Source organism: Sminthopsis crassicaudata, chromosome 4 (assembly GCF_048593235.1).
Source record: "Sminthopsis crassicaudata isolate SCR6 chromosome 4, ASM4859323v1, whole genome shotgun sequence".
Lineage (NCBI taxonomy): Eukaryota > Metazoa > Chordata > Mammalia > Dasyuromorphia > Dasyuridae > Sminthopsis > Sminthopsis crassicaudata.
In genome coordinates, this window is record NC_133620.1 from 180,197,646 (window position 1) to 180,203,645 (window position 6,000).

Genomic DNA, 6,000 nt, shown 5'->3' on the forward strand with positions numbered 1-6,000 from the left:
ATTGTATAATCTTGCTGTTGCTGTGTACAATGTTCTCTTGGTTCTACTCACTTCACTTGGCTGCCCCAAATCACTTGCTTCCAAATTAATTTTTAACCTATTCCCTTACAGTTATTCACAAAATTTAATTTTATTGAATTATGGTCTGAAAAGTTTGCATTTAACTTTTTTGTTTTTCTGAACCTAGTGGTGGGATTCTATGTTTTAATAAATGGTAAGTTTTTATGAAGATGACATGTATAACTGAGAAAAAAGGTGTAGTCTTTCCTAGTCCCATTTAAATTTTTTTAGATGTCTATCATATTAAATTCTATTAATCTTCTTGACTTCTTTCTTATTTACTATATGATTAGCTTTCTCTAGTTCTCAGAGGGGAAAGTTAAGTCCTCTGCTAATATAATTCTACTGCATATTTCTTCCTTTAATTCACTTAACTTTTCCTTTAACAAATTTTAATGCTGTACTACTTATATGTAGTCATTATTAATATTCATTTTCTGTGGTTCTTTTTAGCAATATGAATTTTACCTGATTATTATTTTTAATTGGATCTATTTTTGTTTTTGATTTGTGTGAGATCATGATTGTTACCCCTGCCCTTTTTTACTTTAGTTGAATTATAAAAATAATAATTATTTTACTTCTGTGTGTCACTCTGGTTCAAGTGTGTTTATTATAAACAACATATTATGGAATAACTTCTAATCCATTTTGTAATTAGTTTTCTTTTCATGGATGAGTTTTACCCATTCACTTTCATGGTTATTATTATTCATTGTTTATTTCCCTCCATCCTACTTTCTTCTACCTATTCTATAATCTCCTTTTATCTTGGTACTCCTCTAAAATGTATTTTGATTCTGACTATATTCTTTTCTCTGACCTTCCTTTTATACCCCTTACCCTTTTCACCAATGAATTTTTCCTTCTAGTTCATTATTTGGTAACATAGATTTCTATAACCAATTGAATGTGTGTGTGTGTGTGTGTGTGTGTGTGTGTGTGTGTGTGTATTCCCTTCTTTCTGAACTAATTTAGAAGTGAATGAGGTTCATACAGTGCCTGTCCTCTAACCATTTCCCTTTTTACAATAAAAGCTCTTTCTTGAGTGCCTCTTTTATGTAAGATAATTTTCCTCATTTTCCTCTCTTTTCTTCCTTTTCACAGGATATTTCTCTTTCTGGTATTTACATTTTTTAATATCATCCCAGCACAATTGGCTCACTCTCACATCCTTTTTATAACTGCCCATACTAACATTCTTCAAAGTTACATGTAAAAAGTAAAAAAAAAAAATAAAAAAAAATTAACCCAATTGATTTCTCTTTATTGTTTATTTTTTTGCTTCTCTTGAATCTTTTATTTGAAATTCAAATTTTCTGTTCATCTTTGATCTTTATTTCAAGAGTTCTTAAAATGCTTTATTTTATTAAATATCCATTATATATAAATAATAAATATATTATTAAAAGTCTCTTGAAAGATTATACTCAGTTTTTCTGGATAAATTATTCTTGGTTATATTCTTATAGAAATCTGTAAAACACCATTTCAAACTACATTTTTTCACTGCTATTTTCAGAGCTAATTCTGGTGTTTTAGAAGTTTTCATTGCTTCCAAGGTAATATAATCTGGACAAAAGGGACATTTCTTTCCTGATTTGCACTTTAATTCTTACCTAGAAGTTATCCCTGTTCTCTTGGATTGTAATTAATACTACTATTCAGGTTTCCTAATTTCTTTAAACTGGAAGTGATACTGTTCCTATGTAAACCAAAATGATACTTCCCCTAAGGACTTTTACTTCCTAAAGACCAATACTACTCCTTGCCCTCTTTGAACTAGAAGTGGCTATAGACAAGAGATTTATCAAAAGGTGCCTGTCTGTCTGTCTCTATCTCTGTCTGTCTGTCTGTCTGTCTGTCTGTCTGTCTGTCTCTCCCTTTCTCTTTTATTGGAGGCTAACTAGGTACCATGGGACACAATGTTTCAAGTTGGGAAAACTGAGTCAAATGCAGCATCAGATACTAGCAGTGTGAAAAGGACTTTGAAACATCATTAAGTTTGCACTTTCACTCTGGCTGAACTCAAATGATTTTATTTAATTAAAAATGTACACCATTTTTTTTAAATAACAGGCTATCAGAAAGAATTGTATCATTTTTAGAGAATTTATCAAATGCATTGGTGAGCTGATAAGCAACTTCTATTGAATGGGCACCATATTTAGTTAAGTTGTGGATGAAGTTAAACAAATGATCATGACTCTCAAATTAATATTCTGGAAAACTGGACATAACTTTAGCTATTACAGAAGGGGCTTGACTTCTCAAATAATCCTCTGAGCAAGCTGAAAATTCAATTTTTTTATCCTCATTAGCTGAATTTTCTTCAAAGCTTTGATTGTATGGGCTATTTCTTTTCAAGTGCATGAAAAGTATCCAGAATTATTTTATAAAGATGATGAAATAAAAAAAAAAACCCTGAAGATTATCATACATGTGCCAAATGTAATATTTATGGAAGATTTGATAGTGAGATTTTGAGTTATATGCCAAGCAATAGTGGCATCTCTGTTGTTCATAAGATTTACAGAAATCTTTTGTCTCAAGAGCAGGATCTTTTAATTGATGGTGAGACTGGAGGAAGTTAGTGATCCAGCCTGTAAGTCAACAAGCATTTATTAAATATCTACCATGTCCCAGCAATTGTGTTAAGTACTGGGGGGGGGGGGGGGGATTCCCTACTCTCAAGGAATCCATAGTCTAATAGGGGAGACAACATGTAAATAACTATGCATAAATAAAATACTACAGGATAAATTGGAATCATTTCATAAGAAAGATAGACATTGAGAATAAAGAGAACAGACACTGACAAACACTTCTTACAGATGGAGACACTTCAGCTAAGACTAGAGAGTCAGTGAGGAGATAAATTGGTGAGTTTCAAAAGGCTAATGTCATTGTATCACTGTGTGTGTGTGTGTGTGTGTGTGTGTGTGTGTGTGTGTGTGTGTGTGTGTGTGAAGAAAAAGTCTCGAAAGCACTGTGGTCAGAAGCTGTTCCTTGCCCAAGGAATCCATAAATACTCCAGGTCTGTAAATGTATTCCCTCAAGCCATATATAAATGAAAATATGCTATACCAAAATCTGGGATTGAAAGGAAAAATAGAGAAAAGGTGCTGTTACTATCTCAAGTGGTGGTGATAAGAATGGTGATAAGAATGGAGGAATCCATCTGGTAAAGTTTGTAAAATGTCTACATATTGTCCTATTGAGGATGTGCCTAGAAAGCTGCTAAGTCATGGCAAAAAACCCTTTGGCCAGCATGTGAGAAGACTTTGAGCTAGCATCACCGCATCACAGATGTAATCATGCTCACTGGATACCACAGGGGCAAGTGAGTGGTTTTCTTGAAGCAGTTGGTTAGTGGCTTCCTCCTGGTGACTAGACCTATAACCATCAACTGTATTTCTTTGCAAAAGATCCATCAGAAATTTATCATTGCCACCTTTACCAAGGTTAACCTTTATAATGTAAAAATTTCAAAACATCCTACTGCCCACAAACCTTGACACCAAGGAAAGATTTTTGACATAGAAAAAGAGAAATACAAGATTACAGAGGCTCCCTAGCCTTGGTGGCCAAGCCAAGATGGGTAGCCAAAAGAGGTAAGGATTTTAGTAGTGAAGACATGGGTCTTATGACCAGGTGTTCACTCGGGAACCAACAAGTCAGGGCATTATGTGAGTAGGTATAATAAAGGCTTTTAAGATTACATGTGGCTGTTCTTGAGTGTGCTACCAGTTATTAAACTATAGATTCAAGAGATTGTGGCCAGAGACTTTTGAAGGCCTCAGAGGAGGCGAGCCGGGTAGAGTTGACACTGCAAAGGACAGTGGTCAAAGGCACTCTGTTGGGTCTAGGACAGACTAGTAATTGTAAGTGCCAGGAGAGCACGTCAGAAAACAATGAACTCTCAGATCGTGCCCCAAATCAAGAAAACAATGAACTCTCAGATCTTGCCCCAAATCAAAAAAATTCCTTAGCTCCATGGCTACCTGCATTCTGTATTCTCTCTCTCCATTGGACTTTTTGCTCATAAATTGGTGTTTTAAATGCCTTGCGGAGAACTATTACCAAAATATTTTGAATAACTGAAAACCAAACCAACCAAACAACAACAATAACAACTGGAATGAGTCAGATAATGAAGGTTTTTAAAAGCTAAACAGCAGTTTCCATTTGATTCTGTCAGTTATAGTGAGCCACTGGAATTGATTGAATGAGGGGCAGATGATGATATTGTTAATGATAGATAAAAACATTGCATTTAATACCATAACTTTAATTTCAATGTGATAATGTTTTGATTAGGTGATAGTTTTCCTGAAACACTTCTTTTCCTTGATTTCCCATCACTTATAGTATCAAATTTTCTAAAGAAATATTTGAATATCTTGTGCTAGGCACAATTTGAGCTAAGTAATTTCCAATCTCTTCTCTTATTCAAAACCTTTCACAGAATCTTGATGTTCATAGTGCTGATATTAGGAGAACAACTTCTTCATTTAGGAAAGTAGTTTATTTATTAAGGCTTAAGTTCTAGGCACTGTATATCTCAGCAGATACAAATATAAAGAGAAGAGATTGTCCTTTTCCTCATAAATGGTTTTTAAAAATGCATATGTATATATACATATATATATTTTATGAAAATGTATATTCATCATATACACATGTAATATACATACATATATGCTTTTGTATATGTATATTCACATACATATGAATACTGTACATCATATACATATACTTACATACATATATTACTACATATACAAATATATACTTGTATATTTATGTATTCTATTTCCTTCATTAGCATGTAAGCCATGGGGGATGGAGGGGAGGCTAGCAAGTCTCATTTTTGTCTGTGTCCCAGTTCCTAGCCCAGGGCTTGTTTTTCACTTGTTAAGACATATAGATGATTTCTTCTTGAATCTGTGCATGCCAAAACTGGTTTTCTTGGCAAAGATAGTTGGGGAAGTTCTTTAGCATTTCCTTCTCTAGTGCACATTGCTTACTTAGTATATCATAAGAGCTTAATAAACACTTGCTTTGCTTGATTGACTTTGGTTTGGTCAGTAATTTGATTTTTTCATTATTTATAAATACAACTAAGGCATTTAAAAAAATAACTGTAAGCAAAAACCAGGGATTCTTTTTACTGACCTCATTAGCACTCAAGTGAGAGATTAAACAACAGAAGCAGTTCCTTCTCAATATAAATCCCATTTTCAATGATAAAAAGCTCTTATTCCCTCTTTCCTGTAAACTCTTGATTACACATCCTGCTGATAGAATGCCTGACAGCTACTTTGAATTAGTGGATGAAAGATATGTCCGTGCTGACTTTAGTTTTGATGGCTGGATTTAGATGATGACTCCTTAAGAAACTAGTAATCACAGGCAAGTGAATAGTAACTGCAAATGAAATAAAAGGAAATAAACATAATTGTTTCTAGCTAAGGCATCAACAAAGGTTACATTAAACTAATACTTTTGGTCATTTCACCTTTAAGTTAACAAAATTCCCTAACAAAATTTTGCCCTTAAGTTAAATCTAGAGAATAAGCTATGCTTCATGATACACTCTGGGTCTTGGGCTTGATTTTAATATTAGCATTTCAGATTAATAATTGATGGTCCTTTCCTCTAACACCTTTATTTTGCAGAAAAAGAAGAACTGATGCTCAAAAGGATTTGCAGCTCAATGAAGAATACACAGGTAATAAATCCCAGCTGTAGGAGTAGAACTGAGGTCAATTTTAAAGCTAACAAACTTTCAATTGCATTGTACTCATGTTAACTACATTTTTAACAGAGGAAAGGATATATATTATTTTATGTATACACATATGTAGAACATACCCACAAGATGTGTGTGTGTGTGTGTGTGTGTGTGTGTGTGTGTGTGTGTGTGTGTACCTGGAA

At 33.5% G+C, this 6,000-nt stretch overlaps 1 pseudogene; it reads left to right on the forward strand.

Moving 5' to 3' along the window:
* Positions 1 to 4,121, forward strand: part of LOC141540673 (large ribosomal subunit protein eL6-like) — a 112,203-nt pseudogene extending 108,082 nt beyond the window's left edge.
* The last annotated feature ends 1,879 nt before the right edge of the window (positions 4,122 to 6,000 follow it).